The sequence below is a fragment of the Asparagus officinalis genome, chromosome 6 (assembly GCF_001876935.1).
Source record: "Asparagus officinalis chromosome 6, Aspof.V1, whole genome shotgun sequence".
Classification (NCBI taxonomy): domain Eukaryota; kingdom Viridiplantae; phylum Streptophyta; class Magnoliopsida; order Asparagales; family Asparagaceae; genus Asparagus; species Asparagus officinalis.
This window is the reverse complement of record NC_033799.1, coordinates 26,509,295-26,529,757: the sequence shown is the minus strand read 5'-3', so window position 1 is coordinate 26,529,757 and position 20,463 is coordinate 26,509,295. Positions and strand designations below refer to the sequence as shown.

At 37.6% G+C, this 20,463-nt stretch overlaps 1 pseudogene; it reads right to left on the bottom strand.

Annotated features, from left to right (window-relative positions):
* LOC109845946 overlaps nucleotides 1-20,463 on the bottom strand; it is a 77,276-nt pseudogene that overhangs the window by 39,361 nt on the left and 17,452 nt on the right.

Here is a 20,463-nt window from a genome sequence, read left to right as displayed (position 1 = left end):
AGCAATGGCCTCTTGTAGTTTTTCTAAAAGAGCCAGAAGCATATAAGCAATTAGAGGAGGGATGAACTCTGAGTTGTTTAATGCTCGAAATTGCCACCTGAAAGGTGTACTACCGGTAATAGATGTACCTGGGCTAGCGATCATTGTGGACAAATTAGATCCTATAATGACACCTTCACCGGTTTCAAGGGCCACATCTGTTTCACCACCCGCCTGATCCTCAGCCATAGCCTCATCTGATCGCGGCATGAAGCTGGATCCTCTAAAAAAGTCTAAGTCGGGAGAAGGAGGGTTGTACATCGTTGCGTCTTCTTCATGACCCCCTAGAATATAAAATTTGCTAAGTCTAAAACTTGGTAGATGAAAAGACTAAAAAGATAACAAGAGTTGAAACATTACCTTCCCCATCATTGGGCGCATCGTCGGCCACCTCCGCTTGAGAAGCCTAGGGTTTAGCGTGTCGCTTGATGGTCAACTTCAGTCGTTTCATAGGTCGGACCTCTTTAAGATCCACAGGTTTGTTCTGTATTGATGTAGCACGCGACTCGACTTGCGATCCAGCTTGAGTTGTGGCTTGAGATCGAGGATGAGTGACAAGGCTACTTCTCCCCTTTTCTCCCTCGGAACCTACATCTGAAAGTTCAACCATCATTCTATTATGAGTGGGCAAAATTCTCCATTTCTTTCGAGCTTTAAGTCAACGATCTCGATCAGCGATCGATAGATCCCATAGCTCTTTATAAAAAGACTCAGACAAACCTGCTACATGTTCCTCGAAGATGCTGTTGACCTCCATAGCACCACCAGCAGTGACTTCATCCTCTTTGGAAGTCTCATCGTCAGAAGCAAACGATTCCTCTTCTACTTCCTCCATCTTTTGCTTGCCTTTGCCTGAGGGACCAGCGAGCTTATTGTCGTGTTTCCTTCATTCCTGTAGATTTTCTCGGACCATCCTCTCTGCAATACACGATGCAGCTTTAGCCATCAACTCCTTAATTAGTCTTAGTGGAACGGACTCGTTAGCTGCCATAATCAATTTGCAACATAAATATGTGAGCTCTTAGTGGCGGTCAGTATTCGAAAGATTGAACTTAGCACCAGTACAGCTCGTCATATTCCACAGCCAAGCTCGAACGCCATCCACTAGTCCGCCATGAGTTTGAAACCGATAGTTTGGATTCTCGACGTATAACTGGTCGTATCCAAATTTACGAGCAAACCAGCATGGCAGATAAGGCTCTAAATAGCAGCGTTCCTTCACTCGAAAAATGAGATGGCATGGCCTTATGTTCATGAGCAATCTGAAACAGCCAACATCAAGAAAAGTCCCATTTATTCCGGGCGCTTCTACATCGGAAAGCAATACACCATATTTGCTGGAAAATCGAGGGAAGCATTGATTGATCACCCAACCCTTGTGCATATGCAAACTTTTCCTAACTTTTGAAATGTCCCGAGTTTTCCATTTGTAGGCCTCGAGTAGTCGCAGCAAAGGAATAGATAGATCTGCATCATTTGGGGTGACATCAGATCAGGGCGATGAAGAACTAGCCACCCCATAAGATAGGTGTAAGGAAGCTCCGCTTTTGCCATAGGGATCTTATCAGATGGAGTATCCTCTGCCTGAGTAAAAGCCGTGACCACTTGGCGAAGCCCACAATGGATATCGGCGACCATCGCGGGCAAAAGAGATGGGCTTTATCCGTAGGCAAGCTGAACGACGGGAAATAACACCTCTATCGGTAAAGCATCGGAGGCTTGATACGGCACCATACACTTCTTCAACCAAAGTGCAATAAAACCAGCCAACAAAGTTTTGGGGTGGATGGACTTCTGGGCGTACCGTAAAAAAAGTTTTAAATTTAGTCCCCGTAGGAAATCTACCCTGAGGACTCGTGATGGTGTAGGAGCGGGCACCGCACTTCTTAATCATTTCATTAATCTTCGAGGGAGTTAGCAATTGTAACTCACAAACCGCCTCGTCAAGTTTTCCCAGGTTCCTAAATAAATAGCTAGAGAACTATTTCATGCTTATTTAAAGAGACTTCTTTCTCGCATTTGGACTGGTGCTAGCTAACGCTATCTAGTAATGACACATAAGTTCCCATAATGTGTCATAACGAGCAGGTTTATAGGTTTTCAAGTTAAGTAGCTCCCGGTTAGAGGGAAAATATACCCGATACGACATATCTCCCATTCATGGTCCAGAGACTTTGTGCATCTCGTGGAAAGGTAGTCCTAATTCTCTGTTCCGGGTAAGAAAAATATTAGTATCTGAATTGTATAGCTCTATTAATCCAGTGAAGTTAAGAACATTCACCGGCAATCCGTCTTGGATAGAACGAATAGCTTCATACGATCCTATCGCCTTCAATTCAGCGCCCCATCGGTGGAGAACATAACCTGTCATCCTGCCCCACCATGATTTATCTGATGAATGAGACCAGCCATGACATCTGTAATTTTCGACAGGTAGCTCTCACCCTAGCTTGGCGAGGTGATTCTTCACCGTACGAGCCACTATAGGTAACTCCCCTTTAGGAGGGTCCTCCAACCCCATCACACCGGGGTGTAATCCTATGATGTGTTTTCTACCACTAGAACCCGGGAGTGAATGGCTGGTGACGTATCCGCAAGGATTGTTGGGGTGCTCTTCTGTCAGAGTCCATGACATCGACCGCATCACCGCTTGCCTCTGCTATTCTGTTAGTGAACGATGATGAGGAAACGGAGAAGGTATAAATAAGTTGTGCCATCCCTATATAACCATCGCTCATCTTCAAGAGTTATGGTGGTTGGATGTGTCACCAAATCCCTGAACATGTAATTAGTCTTCCTTAGAGGATGAGTAGGATCTGTATCTTCTGCGAACGACACGTCAGTAATTAGCTAGCGCGTGATGCGGCAATCCCCTTCCCTTACCAGCTTAAAGAGTTTATCCGGGAGATCCGAAGCAAACTAAGAGGTGGACGGAATCAATGCCGAATCATCAACAGCAGTTCGATGTTGATAAACAGTTCGAAGCTAAGCTTCATTCTAGCTTCAGTTCATCAATTTCGAGGCTAACAAAGCTTAAGGCTCAATAAATTAAAGTAAAAGGTGGTGGTCATACAAGTCAAGAATTAAAGCATCTATATTTCTCTTAAATCAAGAATTCGATTCAGTTCTCATACACAACCAAGTTCAGGGAATCCCCTCACAAGTCAAGGAATATCGACTACTTTAGGAGTCTACAAAATCTACTAAAAATTCGAGAGCATGAGTATCAATTCAAATCTCAAGTATGAACATGGACAACAATCAAAGGCCTCGGCTATGTGTAGGTTCGAGAACTACGGATCCAATCATCAACATCAACCAAGAGTTAAAAAATTTTGGCCATGCATATTTCGAGAACTACAGATTCAAATTATTAATCATCAACCAAGATTTCAAAAATTTCGGCCATCATTTGAAGCCCAAACCTAAATTTCAGTTTTCCCCTAAGATTGAAGACCTAGGGCTTCAGTTATCAAGTCATGCACACAACCAAAGATCAGATTTTGGTTTTTTCCTAAATTCAAGAACTAGGGTTTCAACTATTAAGTCAAAACTCAAAGATTCGGCCAAATTGAAGTGAGGACATTAAAGCTTACCTAGATTCAAAGAAGAATCGAGGAGGAGGAGAAGCCCATCGATGCTCAGACCCAAGCCAAAAAATCGCAGAACCTTAGTGTGTCTTGATTGCAGATTTGAAGAAGTGGAGGGATTTAAAGGAGAAGAGAATAAGCGATTTAAAGGATTTGAGGGAGCTAGGATCTTGTTTCGAACTCTTGAAGAAGAAGAAGTCTAGAAGAGGCCGAACTTGGGGAGAGTAAGTCAGCTAGGAGGAGTTTTTCTTCTCTGAAGTTGGTAAAACAAAATGAAAATGAAGAAGGAAGATAGAAATTAGGATTTAAATCCCCAAAGAATCCCCCGACCCACTTCTGTGCGGGTCAGATTGCCGCCCGACCCGCGTTTGCGTGGGCCGGATCGATCTGACTCGCGTTCGCGCCGGTCGGATTTACCTAACCAGTGTTCGCATGGGTCGGATCAATCTGACCCGCGCTCGCACAGGTTAGATCCACCTGACCCGCGTTCGCGTGGGTCGGGTATGATCCGGTGGTCGTTTTCGTTGTATTCTCGTCTGCTCTTGCCCACTTTTGAAATATTCAGGACCCAATTTCATATTTCCGGGTAGCTTCGCGGCATTTTTGCCCACTTTCGAGATATTCGGGACCTACGTAAACTCCAAGGGGTATATGAGTCTAAACTGTTTCCCACTATTTGACGGGAAGTTCTTGAAGAATATTACATGTAATATTCTTAAGGATAACCCGATGACCACCGACGGGTATTCCCAAAACTCCCATGAGTATACGAGTATAAACTGGTCCTTCTCAGGTCAACGCGTTGCGATGAAAGTCAACGCCGATCGATACGAAACCCTAAGGTCAACGCGTAGCCCTAGGTCAATGTCGGTCAATGCGTTGTGACATAGCCGATCGATACGAAACCCTAAGGTCAACGCGTAGCCCTAGGTCAATGTCGGTCAATGCGTTGTGACATATATAATTTGTTCAAAGTCAACTCAATGACATGAGCCAAAATCAACTCATCAATTTTGATTCGAGACTTCAACAACGGTCAGACGATAAATGCAGCACTGGAAGAATTTCAGCTCTTCAACAAAATACTGAGTGGACAAAAATGTGGAGAAGTCAAGAACTAAAACCAGTTGTAGGTCTTTTGACACCAATTGAAGGTGGAGGTCTATCATATCCAAAGCATTTCAGACTCCTCTATAAAAGAATGAGGCTGAAACACAATTGAAGGTGGAGGTCTATCATATCCAAAGCATTTCAGACTCCTCTATAAAAGAATGAGGCTGAAACACTTTGGAGGGGGTATCTGTAGGCGTCTAAAATTACCTATGAGAGCCCGCACGCAGCTCGAAGAAAAAAGTGGATGAGTCAAGAAGGCCCTTACCTAATTACCTCACGCACGTCGATTAACACGTGCACACCAGTTAGCTCGTGCGTGTCGGTCAACACGCGCACGTCAATCAGCTCGCGCGCGTTGGTGAACACACACACGTCTGTCACCTCGTGCGCGTCGGTCAACATGCGCATGTTAGTTAGCTCGTGTATGTTGGTTAACACATGCACGTCAATCAACTCGTGCACGTCAATCAACTCGTGCACATCGGTCAACACGCTCACGTCAATCAGCTCATGCACATCGGTCAACATGCGCACTCCAGTTAGCTCGTGCTCGTCGGTCAACACGCGCACGTCAATCAGCTCGTGCGCATTGGTCAACATGCGCAAGTCAGTCACCTCGTGCGGGTCGGTCGACATGATCACGTTAATCAGCTCGCGCGCGTCGGTCAACACGCGCACGTCAGTCACCTCGCACGCATCGGTCAACACGCACATGTCAGTTAGCTCATGTGCGTCGGTCAACACGCACACGTCAATCAACTCACGCACGTCAGTCAACATGCTCACATCAATCAACTTACGCACGTAGATCAACACGCGCACGCCAGTCAGCTCGCATTCGTCAATCAGCCTCAGCAAAGCGTACAAATCAACGAAACATCAAAATGCAAAAAGAGAGAGAAAGAGTCTCAACTTTTGTGGGGGTGCGGGTCTCCACCTGGTGACCCGCGTGCGCGTGGTTCAGCAAGAGGTGAACCGCGGCCGTGTGGTTCGCCAAGAGGTGAACCGTGGCCACGCGGTTCAACCATGGGTGAACTACGATGGCGCGGGTCAGCACGAACTATTTCGTGCAGGTTTGACCCAAAAACACGTTTTGACGGTTTTCAACGGGTTTTCTCAGAATATATCTATTCCAGGGGTTCCCAACTGACTTGATATCATCCACAAACATGGTTAGGCCATTATTAACTGAAGATAGGGCAAAATCGCTCATTCTCATCTGAATACCCATATCTGAAGCCCTATAAATATGAGCTTAAGGCCTCCATTTTATGGATCTAGAATTTTATCAAGAGGGCAAGGTGTTGCTGGATTGAGTAGTCAAGGAGCACAAAATTTTAGCGAAGGTTAATCAGATCCTGACGAACATTAGCATAAAGAGGAAGGCTTTCGGAGGATCTGAACCCCTATCCCCCCGTCCGTTCCTTGATATTAGGCTTAGTCTTAATCTCGAGAAGAGCTACTGATTTCGCTTGGTCAATTTCAGTGCTTCGAGTGAATACTTCCTTGGTGAAGTAGGAGCTCTATCAATTTTCCGGCAACCGGATCTGATTCGCGAAGACCCCACACAAGCAAGAGTTGATAAACAGTTCTTGTGTTTATTTTCTAGATAGTTGTAATCTATATTTTTGTAATTTGAATTCATTGTAAACGATTAACGTTGTAATGGAATCGATAATGAAGACTACTTTCGATGGTACAGACTAAGTCTCATGAGAACAGGAAGCATATAAAGGTTGATTGTCACTTCATTATGAAATGATATTGAGCAAAATGTCATTTCACATGTCAATTTAAACAGATAGGTAACGGTTTCCCTAAAACATTACATTTTTTGGGGTGGGTTGGGGGGAGGAAGGGGAAGGGAATTTTTTGCTTAGATTTAACTAGCTAAAAATGACAGGTCTATATGTTCTTCCAGCTTACGAAGTAATGCTAGAATAATAGTTCGTAACTAGACCATCATTGAGACTTAATGTTATTATATTCTATTTGTTATTGAGTGAAAATACCCCTCTCTTGGGCTGTCATCTTTTCCAACATATAGTCAAAATACTGGGGGAGGTAGAATTAGATGTCCTATATAAAACCTTCAAAAACAATACAACATACAAGCAGACCTTTGATATTACATCATATAACCAACAAAAGCAGAAAAAAGAAAAATTATACAAAAGCAGTCATAATAAAGTCTAAAGGGAAGTGCAGTGCACTGTCAGGACTTACTATTTGTACTAGTTCTGCAAGCACCTCCCACACCTGGTCCAGGTCTTCATTGTGCACTGTCAGGACTTACTATTTGTACTAGTTCTGCAAGCACCTCCCACACCTGGTCCAGGTCTTCATTAAGACGAGACTCATTTACCCACACATGATGGAGAAGAAATAAAGAATTAAGAAACGAAGAGAGTTACGAAGCAGTGTAATTTAATGAGTCATGTCATTATTAAATATGTAATTTGGAATGAGCCATATTGATGGCACTGTGTCAAAATTGTACAATCAAAGTATTGTCACTTTAAAATAATGAGCTTTAAACTTCAAACTAATTTGGGCAAGTTTTAGAATAAACTTAATTAAATGTAGGGGTGGCAAATTATAACCCCACCCATCAACCCGACCTAACCCGACCCGTTTATATTGGGTACGGGTCGAGTTATATGGGTTGGGTCATAAACGGGTCAACCCGAACTGACCCGTTTATTAGATGGGTAAATTAGGGTTGACCCGAACTAACCCGTGTAACCCAATACCGACCCGTTTAATTCTAAATGGGTTACAAACTCCAAATATGAAGATCATCTTCGTCATCTTCATCCTCCTCCTTCTCCTCTCACTCCTCTTCCTTCGACCCCCAGTTTCTCGCCATGTCCAGCGTCTCCGGTGCGGTCAGTCGCGTCTCGACCCTCATCGATAGTGAGCCAACATTTCAACGGTCGAGATCGGTCATGGTTCCATTCGTATAGACGAGATCGGAGGAGGATTAGGGGAAGTCAGAGAATAGGAGGAAATGGGTGCCTAACGTGCTCTGCGACCTGGCGAGCTGCGGGAAGCTGGAGAACCTGTCGCTGTCGAGGAACTACTTCACCTTGATGGGGGAGAGCTGCTACGATCTGGTCGAGAGCGGAGCTCTGGATCTAAGGACGAACTACGTTGCGGGGTTGAGGGGTCAGAGGTCAGCCTGGGAGTGCGCTGGTTTTTTTCTAAAGCCCAGGTTCTGTCCGGTTTTGACTTTTATGCCGTGCGAGGATCAGAGGGATTGGGGGGTTCGTCGGAGTGAGGCGATGGCCAAAAAGGCGGGGACCGTGGTTTATAATGCTGTGAATAAGCGGTAACCTAATCCTTAATTAGGATTGTTTATTAAAGGAGTCAATCTCTTGTACAATCTATGTAGTGATATTGCATATTTTGACTTGTGATTGTCGAAAGAGTCAAAAGAATTTCATCTTGATCTATATAGTATCCACAATATTGAACTGAGATTTGATAAACTGGTCATTCGGGTTATATGGGTTGGGTCGGGTAACCCATTTAATAAACGGGTCGGATCGCATTGACTCATTTGTTAAACGGGTCGGGTCGGGTCACACATATACAGATTGGGTCAACTATGATCCTACCCGACCCAACCCGACCCATTTGCCACCACTAATTAAATGTTAACATTGGGATTGTCTTTATACGTCGGTAGCATATTGAGCAAAAAAGGAGCTTTTACCATTTTTAGATGTATCTTTCTTTGCATCAACTACTCGGACGTACAGACAGAATTTTTTCAAAAGAATCATGTCAGATATCATAGTTATGGATCCCAAATAATAGATCTAAAGGAAATTGAAAAGGATAGCAAAGACATAGTTCATACAATATTTTTGAGGGAAATGGTTAGTACAATTTTTGAAAATAAATACTTATATAGAAGAAAACTTAAACATCGGTAAAATCATATATATTATTAGATGGATGTACATTAGATAGAAATTATGTTGACAACTAGACAAGAATTCATCTTGAAATGGATCCACATTTCTATGATCTTGTAATTCATAGAATTTAGCATCTTGCATTAGTGATGAATTCAAATTCAACATATGCCTAACCCAAATTGTTAAAGCAAGAACAGAACAAACAACATACATGAAGCAAAGAACGATGATAGCGGCACATTTCCTACCAATAACACATCTAGCTTTATATCTAATTCTCTAGTGATAACCATCTTGTACAGATTTTACTACTAACCTGAAGCTTTCGGATTCCTTGTAGTGAACTTTTGTATGCCAAGAGAGAATACCCAGATCCAATACCCAACTTCCTCAAAACAGTGGAATCGGTCAAATCCCTCTGTCAATGATTGCACATGCAATAAGTATAGTATCACTTTACCAGAATGAGACACTAAGACGTGTTTTTTGAATTGTGATATAGCATTGAACTTCACATTAGGTACTCCTCAAGAACCATGAATAAAGATGGAAAAGTAAATGATACACACCTGTATACGAGAGATGGGCAATTTCGAGCTGAGAGCATATAAAATAGCATTAGCCGAACACAAGTTGCCCTCACTATTCTCAAAATCAATTGGATTAACTTTATGAGGCATAGTTGAAGATCTAATCTCCCCAGCCTTGGTCATCTGGAAAGCAAAATTATTATGAAATCGTTTAGTTCCAAATTGGAAGTTTGGGAGCTAAATTAGATCCTAATATTTTAGGGGTATAGTGGTCAAGCATAAGAAAGTTACCCGCTTAAAATAACCTAACGAAATATAGCTCCATATGTCCTGATAAAAATCAGCCAGGATGTTATTAAACTAAACAACTACATTGAAAAGCATTGCAATATAGTCATGCTGCTCAATCGGTATACGGAGCAAGCAACAGGCTCAGATAGAGAGTATGCATGCAAGTCAAGTGCCATTCCATTTATAGGCCACATTGATGTAACCTTTCAGACAACACGAACTTAACAAAATTATTAGCTAGCGCTGCAATTATTGACCCTATAGTTTTGATGATGATTTGTCAAACAATTTATCGCAAATATATTCTCTAGTTTTGTGTTTATGTTTTTCTTTATAGGTATTTCAACACACGATAATCAAGAGTTAAAGATTCAAGTTCATATGTGTGGATTTACCTAGGTATAAGTTTAGCTCACTTACATATATTGTATGTTCATATTTAAGCTCAATATATGTACACTTCACACGATTTTTGACGTTTTCTACCAAATAAATGATTTTTCATCAAACGTCGTTACAATATCTTTTATCTCATATTTACAGCTCTTTCATACTCTATTATATATATATATAATGTATGCATGATATATATATACGTATTTATGAGTCATATCAAAATTTTCATATTCGTAAAATACAGGTTTTACGAACACTTTTCAAAAACAGTGTGTTTTTGCAAACGAAAATTGATTTTCCAAAAATTCCTTTTCAAACATGTTTATTTCATCATTTAGAAATTTCCCCAAAGTTTTGTTATTTTTGGAATTGATTTAATATTTTTAATGCATTTTGAAATTTGTCCTAAAAACCTGTCAATGCCAAGTATCAGTTTGCGGTCGACCGCCACGGTCGACCGTCGGAAGTTATCTTTCAGAGTTTGGCTTTTATATGCCCACGGTCGATCGTGACGGTCGACCGTGATCCATCCAGAGAGTTTCGCGGCCGCCCGCCGCGGTCGACCACCAGTCTTAAGACCATATACTCAGGATTTTTGTGCTTCGCGGTCGACTGCGAGATTTCCACGGTCAACCGCCGATTTAATCATTGGTTTTTAATGGCTATTTTCACAACAGCTCTCTGGGGGCTTTTTACTCTTTTCAAGTTGGTTTTTGGCTGATATTTGAGAGGGTATAAATACCCCTTTGCTGCTCTCTTTCATGTATCCAAGTTTGGTGTTTAACAAAATATTAAGTGTGTTTAAAAGAGCTGTTTAAGCTGATTTCATCAGTCTGCTTCAAGAGAAGTTTTCCTTCAACAAGAAGTGGCTTTCAATTCCTATTGGGATCATCATCTATTGTTCTTCTTGTTTGAGAAGTTTTCTAAACTCTTATATAGCTTACTATTCCATTTTCATTTCATTAGCTATATTTATTGAGTTGTATTATTTTCATTCACTGTTATCACACACCATATTGAGCTTAATATTTTCATACCATATAGTGTGGGTTGTGGGGTGTGATTTAGTGAGTGTGAGCTTCATTGTGTTCTCACTTGTTATTTGAGAACAAACCATTGTATTTAATCTTCATTTGTAAGTATCACTTGTAATACACTTATACACCGAGAGGAGTGTGAGGCGAGAGACGGGGTCAAATCCAATAGGAGTGGCCTCGGTTGACGAACCTAGGGAGTGGTTGCATCTAAACACTTGAAGAGGAGAACACGGGCTAGGTTCCTACACTTAGTGTGTAAAGTGTGATTGCATAGTGTTTTGTTGTGTGAGAGTTTTCGGTAAACTTGTAAACCGAGTGTGTAGAAGTTCTGGCTTCCAAACCGGATTGTGATAGTGGAGATCTCCTCGAGGTGAGGAGCGGGGACGTAGGTCGTGGTGACCGAACCTCGTAAACATATCTTGTGTTTGTGTTTGCTTAGCGTATATTTATTTGTGCATATTCTTATTGTTCTTATTCATATCCATCTCTTGCAATAACATATTGATCAACTTAATTTTAATTGGCAATTAATTGGGATTAGATTAGCATAAGACCCTAATCAACCCCCCTCTAAGGTCTAACAGCAATTCCATTATTATTTATGCACTAACTGGTTGGTGTAGAATAGGCTAATTGATAAAGGTACTGTAATTCTAAGATAGATGGATAACCTGCAAGTGTATCTACTTATTATCAAGCATGCTCATGATAGTATCTACTTACTATATGAATCACCTTTTGTAAGCTCTTGAAACGTGAAATGGCAAAAAAAACTACATTTCAGTCACCTGAGTCGATTGCAAAACTCATATTAAAGAAAATCCTGAGGCTCTATTAGTTATACACTTTTACTCTTTGTATAGTTGCCTAAATCTTCACGAGGACTGTTTACTAGTAAACTAGTTCAAGTAGTGAACAATGAATACAAGCTGCAGTGTCAAAAAAGTACAGGTAAATAAAGTGCTCCTCCCATTAATGAAAGTTGTCCAAGTCATCCACAATGAAAAAACCATATCAAAATTGTTTATGCACTACTTAATTATCCAAAAAAAGATCCATCAAGCTGAAATGAATCAGATAGGTAAAACCTTACAAAGAGAAAAGTAGTAGAAGTAAATAAACATGCCCATGTCACGTAAGGGTTGAAACCTAACCCCAAAGAGGTCACGAACTCAGCTGCAACAGTTGGCTAATCAATATCAGGATATGCAACTTTTTGTGCATTGTAGTTTCCAACAGCTCCAGCACACTTGCCCAATATTTACACTTCTGTAAAGGTCTTCCCTACTTCACTTAGTCTGAAAGCAAAATTTGCCATCTCCTTTCCCAAAGTAGTGGGTGAAGCAGGCTACAAAGGAAGTTAGAAGATATCAGAACTAAACCACATAAACCTATTACAAAAGCAAATCATTTATTCCTGTAGCATAACGATGAAAATTATCAATATGATATTTCAGCTGCATGCTTTGAGCAGTCAACTTAGTATATGTCCGCTTCTAATATTGGCCATGTCATGCCCCGGCCTGATGGGCCCATTGGTGCGGTACAAGCCGTGGGACCCAATAAGTGTAACGTGTTGTTTAGCTCAATCTACTACCAAAATTGACTAACCGATGTTACACTTAAATAATTTAAGCCACTAAAATTCTCACTCATTTCCTGATGTTGGAATAAATAGGAGTGTCACAAACACCCCACCTTACATAAGCGACGTCCTCATCGTGACATCAGAATTGGCGCATCCCGGTATCACTAGGTTATGTGGACTCTAAAGGTGGCTCCTACCGCACTCACGCAATATAGCACTTAGCCCCGCATAGCACTTAGCTCCACACTTCCGACTCGCAACTGCTATGATATAATTTGTCACGCCCCGAGCCGCCGGGCTCATTGGTGCAGTACAAGTCGTGGGACCCACCAAGTGTAACACGTTTGTCTCAACCTACTGCCAAAATCAACTAGCTGTGTTACACTTGCATCTTGGGCATACCTATTTAAGCAACTTAACTTCTCATTCATTTTCTGATGTAAGACTAAATAAGAAACAAAGACATGATTATATTATTTTTAACCTTCAGATTGAAAAGGTTCCATTCAATTTATTTCATAGCATCAAGCTAAAAACTCATGAAGAAAGGAATGTAGAACATGTCCTGCAAACATATATGAACGAAGATAGACATTATAATCTTTATCAAACCAGTAATTATACATAGCCCCATGTAGAAAATTCCTGAGTTTCAGCATGTAATCATTATTTAATTATTTCTATATATGGCCCTCCCCCCCCCGAAAAAGCTTACTTTTGTATAAAAAAATTTCACGAAATGACAGCCAGAAATCTTGAGTTATTTCAACAAAAAAAATCCACCAACAGGACATTAGGGAAAAATTCTTAGTGGAATATTACCCTGTGCACCTTAGATTAAGTTTAACTTTTAACCCAAGAGTACTTTGTTTTTCTTTGAGTACTCCCACTTCTCTATGTTGTCCTTCTTGTTTTGATGATGTTTAACAAATAATTTAGCGACTAAATATTATTTGTCTAGTATTTGTGTTTATCTATTTATTGTACACAAACAATATGTTGGGAGGATGGATGGATTGTGCTATAACAATCATATCAAATGGCAGTTAGCCGGAATAATGGTTGAAGCCTCGGCTATTCAAAGTTAAAGATTCAAGTTCAAGCTTCATCCGCAAGATTACCAAGTCGAGCTTATTGAAGATCAAGATCTAGCTTGGGTATATTAGTTTAGATTTATATTATGTGTGTTCAATACTTTAAGCTCAATATCATATACGCACACATTTTATTTTTGGTTTCTATGTATATATAGTTTTATATATACATACAAGTTTTTAGTTTCTATGTGTATATATATAGTTATATATATATACATAAATGTTTTTGGGTTTCCATATTTATAAATATGAGACTACATATTTCATATTTATTATTATGTTTTAGAAAATAGTGCATAGAATATGCATATTTGTGAAAATATTGTGTTTCTAGTTTATAAACTTCATAACAATATTTTATATCCTTTATTAAGTCTATAAGAACGTTTAAAAATGTTTCAAAGTTGTGTTTATGTAAAATCATCAAATTTCATGTATATCACATTTTTATGTTTTTGACATACTTGCAAAATACATGAGTTTTCACAAATAGAAAATTTGATTTGAGAAATTATTTTTCTAACATGTTTATTATCATGTTTAAAAATATTTTCCAAAGTTTCATCATTTTTATAGTTGGTTTACTATGTTAAATTGATTTTAGAAAACCAAGTGTTTTAGCAGTTTTCAGAACTGTAATATCTGTATTCAAATATTTATTTCTCTCAACTGGGAAGTGATATTTTATAAATTATTTCCCTAACATGTTTATATACATGGTTGGAAACTTTTCTCAAAATTCCATGATTTTTAAAGTTGTTTTACTATGCCCAATTGATTTTAAAAAATCGTGTATGTCAGTAGATTTCAGAAACTGTATATCTGTGTTCAAATAATTATTTCTCATAAATGGGAAGTGATATTTAATATATTCTTTCTCTGACATGTCTTTCAACATGTGTATATACTTCTCTCAAAATTTCATAATTTTTAGATTTGATTTATTATTTTTAATTGATTTTACAATCCCAGATAAGCAAATTTCCAGAATGCTGAATTTTGGGGTATTTTGGTCTTTTCACCCTATAACGGCTAGTTTTGATTTTGGGGTGTTTTTGGATGGTTTAAGAGGCTATAAAAAGCCCTCAACTTCTATTGTTTCTTATGGATGTTTAAGAGAAAAGTTTCAAAGAGTTTTTACAAGTTTGTTTAAGGGTTTCAAGTTTGTTTCAAGTTTCAAGTTTGTGAAGAAATTTTCACAAGAGCTAGAGGAGATCTTCCATCAGTGTTTGAGCATTCAACTCTTCTCCTTCTCTCTTGTCATCATAGAGAAGTTTTTCTGAACTCTTATCTAATTTTTTATGTTGCTTGATTTTCATATCCATAAGCTAGAATTTATTTGAGTTTAGATTTACTTTGATTTATACTCATTGTTACACACACCTACTTGAGCTTATAGTATTTGCATACATAGTATATTGAGGTTATGAGAGATAGTAACATTGAGTTAAGCCTAATTGACTTATAGTATTTGCATACATAGTATATTGAGGTTATGAGAGATAGTAACATTGAGTTAAGCCTAATTGAGTTCTCATCTTGTTTAGAGAATAATCATTTGTTGTGTGCCTAATTATGAAGTTCACTTTGTAATACACTTGTACACCGAGTGGAGTGTGTGGTGAGAACGGAGTCAATACTGAGAGGAGTGGCGTCGGTGGCCTGGTGAGAGGTGATAATTTTGAGAAATTGAGGAAATCGATACGTGAGGACCAACACTTGAGGTTGTAGCTTGTGTATGTACTTTGTGAGGATTTGTGAGAGTTGTCGGTTGACTTGATAACCGAGTGTATAGAGTTTTCGGTTAGCTAAAAAACCGAGAGTGTAGAGAAGTTCCGGCTTCCAAACTGGGTTGTATAGTGAATTCTCCCCAAGAGTGGGGAGCGGGGACGTAGGATGGAAGGTCCGAACCTCGTGAACATATTGCGTGTTTGAGTTTGCATTGGCGCACCTATTATTATGTTCATATCTTATATCGTCATTGCCTTTGGCTTGTTGTTTATCCTTTCCACTATCTTGTTTAGTTTGTTTCTCCCTTGTGATAGTTTATATATCCTTGCATATACCATATAGATATCCCATTGCTAGGATATATCATCTTGTGTATATTGCTTATTCTTGCTTATAATTAGTTGTCTATCATACTTGCAAGAATATAGTTGTTAATAAGTTTTAATTGGCATAAAATCAAATTAGATTCTCATAAGACCGTAATCACCCCCCTCTAGAGTCTAACAATTGGTATCAGAGCTTAATGCTCTTTGATTTAAGGACTAATCGCCTTGAGTTAAAGATCCAAGTTATTTTTTTTTGCTAATCCAATTTTTGATTTTATTTGTATCTTTCTTGCTCTATTATATATATATTATGGATATGCACAGTGCACCTAGCTTAGGTTATTTCATCAATATTGCTCCAAGATTAGATAGTTTCCCCTATGCCCAATGGTGTGTTAGATTCAAACTTTTTGTTCGATCTAGACATTTTGATTTGTGAGAAATTATAGACGATGCTTATATTATGCCCACTTCGGAAAAATCCAAGTGGAATAAAAATGATCATCGAATGTTTACTATGAATAAGATTTTGTTAGAATATTTGCTAAATGTTTTTGGTTCATCTATGCCTAACAAGTTTGTTCATTTTGATAGTGCTTACACCTTATGGAAACTTATTGAAGCACATCAAGGGGACTTAGAGGCGATTCGACAAACTTTGGAGGATCCCGCTTCAAGTTCAAAAGGACCATCATGCACACGAGCACTAGGCGATAGCCCTAGTGTGGTAATCGATTCAGAATCCGAATGTGATTTATCTATTAATGAACTCGCTAGTGCCTATGAGAGATTAATGCATGCCTACACTAAATTTCATAATAATTTTATTGATTTAAAAACCAAGCATGTTAATTTAAAATCCGATCATGAGAAGCTAGCTTCCAAATTTGATGTCATTGCAAAAGAAAATTCCATGCTTAAAGAAAACAATGACTTATTAAATTTAAAAAATGAAAAATTGACATCATCCATTTCTAGCTTAACTCATGAAAAAAGATAATGCCATATTAGAAGTAGAGAACATAAAAATTAATACTGCTTCCTTTATGAATGACTATATATGTTCTACTTCTAATGTTAATGCTAATATGCCTAATGATGAATACTGCTTCCTTTATGAATGACTATATATGTTCTACTTCTAATGTTAATGCTAATATGCCTAATGATGAGTTGAACAATGTTAAAAACCATATTTAATATGCCTAATGATGAGTTGAACAATGTTAAAAACCATATTTCTTCTTTAGATTCAACTCTAACTACATACATTAACAACCATAAGAAGCTTATGAATATGTATGTCAAGATTAAGTCAAAATCATCCACTCATTATGCACACATATATAGCAAAACTTATAAGTGTTCTATTTACGGCCATAAAGGTCATTTAGCTAAGTTTTGCTATGATGCACATAAATATAAGAATACTAATTCTCCTTGTGCATCTCATGTAGCTTCATCATCTTGTACACTTACACATTCACATGCTCTTTGTCACAAAGTTCATCATAAGCATGCTAGTGTCTTCAAGTGTGATCATTGTGGTCGTTTTGGTCATTTGGATGAATATTGTTTTGATTTGAAATGAAAATCTAGTTTGCCAAATGCTTCTTATAGACCACATGTTTTTAAATGTGATGTTTATGGTAGGTTTGGACATCTTGCTAAATTTTGTTATGATATATAAAAAGCTTTTAAATTGCAATATGTTTCAAATAGACCATAGTTTAAGAATGTTTCTCATTTGTAAAATGAATCTTTATGTGCAAATGTTTCCCGTGCACGAGCTTATGATCCACAAAAACAAACGGATCTCTTTCATTGCATAAATTGCAATCGGAAGGGTCATTTGCAAGATTATTGTTATGACCGTGTTAGTGCACCACATGTGCCTAAGAGGGTTCATAACCCCAGGGCTTTGAGCTTTATTGATAGGGTTCATGTCCCTAAACAATCCGGCACCAAGAATGCTTGGGTACCAAAATGATTTTTTAACCAAGAACTTAGTGTTTTTATTTTTTTCCTTTTCTTGGTTTTTTAAAATATGCTTTGGAAATTTTAAATATGAAAACAATTTTTTTGATCAAAATCTTTTGTTTTCATGACTATGAGTTTTAATTTTCTTGAGAGGTTTATATTTATGTTTTTGGACTCAAATCTTGATTTATGATTTCATTTGAGTGATTTGTTTTCATTTGAAAACTTTTTTCATGGTTCTCATGTTTTCCTCATTCCTTTGTTTTCATAAATTTATTCATACATGGTTTTTTAAAGAGACATTATTTCATAATGACATATAAATATGTGTTCTCATTGTCTTGCTTGTATGTGAGTTATGTTTAGCATATCTTTCATTTATGCTTACTCACATGTTTTTTCCTTAGCTTTCATTTCATATATTCTATATGGCATTTTGATAGGGGGAATTGTCATTGTCTTGCTTGTATGTGAGTTATGTTTAGCATATCTTTCATTTATGCTTACTCACATGTTTTTTCCTTAGCTTTCATTTCATATATTCTATATGGTATTTTGATAGGGGGAGCAAGCCTTTCTTGTTTATATACATGATAATTCTAATTTATATATTCATTTCTTTTCATGCATATATATATCTCTTTGTGTAAATTGTTTGTCATCATCAAAAAGGGGGAGATTGTTGGCCTTCTTGTTTTGATGATGTTTAACAAATAATTTACGACTAATATTGTTTGTCTAGTGTTTATGTTTATCTATTTATTGTAGACAAACAATATGTTGGAGGATGGATGGATTGCGCCATAACGATCATATCAAATAGAGGTTGGTGGAATAGTGGTTGAAGCCTCGCTATTCAAAGTTGAAGATCTAAGTTCAAGCTTCATCTGCAAGTATACCAAGTCAAGCTTATTGAAGATCAAGATTGCTTGAGTGTATTTAGTTTAGATTTATATTATGTGTGTTCAATACTTTAAGCTCAATATCATATACACACACATTTTAGTTTTGGTTTCTATGTATATTTAGTTTTATATATACGTACAAGTTTTTAGTTTCTATGTGTATATATATAGTTATATATATATACATAAATGTTTTTGGGTTTCCATGTTTATAAATATGAAAATACATGTTTCATATTTATTATTGTGTTTTAGAAAATATTACATAGAATATGCATATTTGTGAAAATTTTGTGTTTCTAGTTTATAGACTTCATAACAACATTTTATATCCTTTATTAAGTCTATAAGAATGTTTGAAAATGTTTCAAAGTTGTGTTTATGTCAAAACATCAAATTTCATGTATATCATATTTTTCATGTTTTGGACATACTTGTAAAATACATGAGTTTTCACAAATAGAAAATTTAATTTAAGAAATTCTTATTCTAACATGTTTATTATCATGTTTATAAACATTTTCCAAAGTTTCATCAATTTTGGAGTTGGTTTACTATGTTAAATTGATTTTAGAAAACCAAGTGTTTTAGCAGTTTTCAGAACTATAATATCTGTGTTCAAATATTTATTTCTCTCACCTGGGAAGTGATATTTTATAAATTTGATATTTTATAAATTCTTTCTCTGACATGTTTATATACATGTTTGGAAACTTATCTTAAAATTCCATAATTTTTGAAATTGTTTTACTGTGCCCAATTGATTTTACAAAATCGTGTATGTCAGCAGATTTCGAAAACTGTATATTTGTGTTCAAATAATTATTTTCCATAAATGGGAAGTGATATTTAATAAATTCTTTCTCTAACATGTCTTTCAACATGTGTAGATATGTCTCTAAAAATTTTATTATTTTGTAGAGTTGATTTACTATTTTTAATTGATTTTACAAACCCAGATACGTAAATTTCCAGAATGCTGAATTTTGGGGTATTTTGGTCTTTTAACGGCTAGTAACGGCTAGAAACGGCTAGTTTTGATTTTGGAGTGTTTTTGGATGGTTTAAGAGGCTATAAAAAGCCCTTAACTTCTATTATTTCTTATGGATGTTTAAGTAAAATATTTCAAAAAGTTTTTACAAATTTGTTTAAGGGTTTCAAGTTTGTTTCAAGTTTCAAGTTTGTGAAGAAATTTTCACAAGAGCTAGAGGAGATCATCCATTGGTGTTTGAGCATTCAACTCTTCTCCTTCTCTCTCTTTTCATCATAGAGAAGTTTTTTTGAACTCTTATTCAGTTTTTTATATTGCTTTATTTTCCTATTCATACGCTAGAATTTATTTGAGTTTAGATTTACTTTGATTTATACTCATTGTTACACACACCCACTTGAGCTTATAGTATTTGCATACATAGTATATTGGGGTTGTAAGAGATAGTAACATTGAGTTAAGCCTAATTAAGTTCTCACCTTGTTTAAAGAACAATCATTTGTTGTGTGCCTAATTGTGAAATTCACTTTGTAATACACTTGTACACCGAAAGGAGTGTGTGGTGAGGACGGAGTCGATACCGAGAGGAGTGGCGTCGGTGGCCAACTGAGAGGTGATAATTCTGAGAACTTAAGGGATTCGATACGTGAGGACCAATACTTGAGGTTGTAGCTTGTGTATGTACTTTGTGAGGATTTGTGAGAGTTGTCGGTTGATTTGATAACCGAGTGTATAGAGTTTTCGGTTAGCTAGAAAACTAAGTGTGTATAGAAGTTTCGGCTTCCAAACCGGATTGTGTAGTGGATTCTCCCCGAGAGTGGGGAGCGGGAATGTAGGACAGATGGTATGAACCTCGTGAACATATTGTGCGTTTGAGTTTGCATTGGCGCACCTAATCTTATGTTCATATCTTATATTGAACA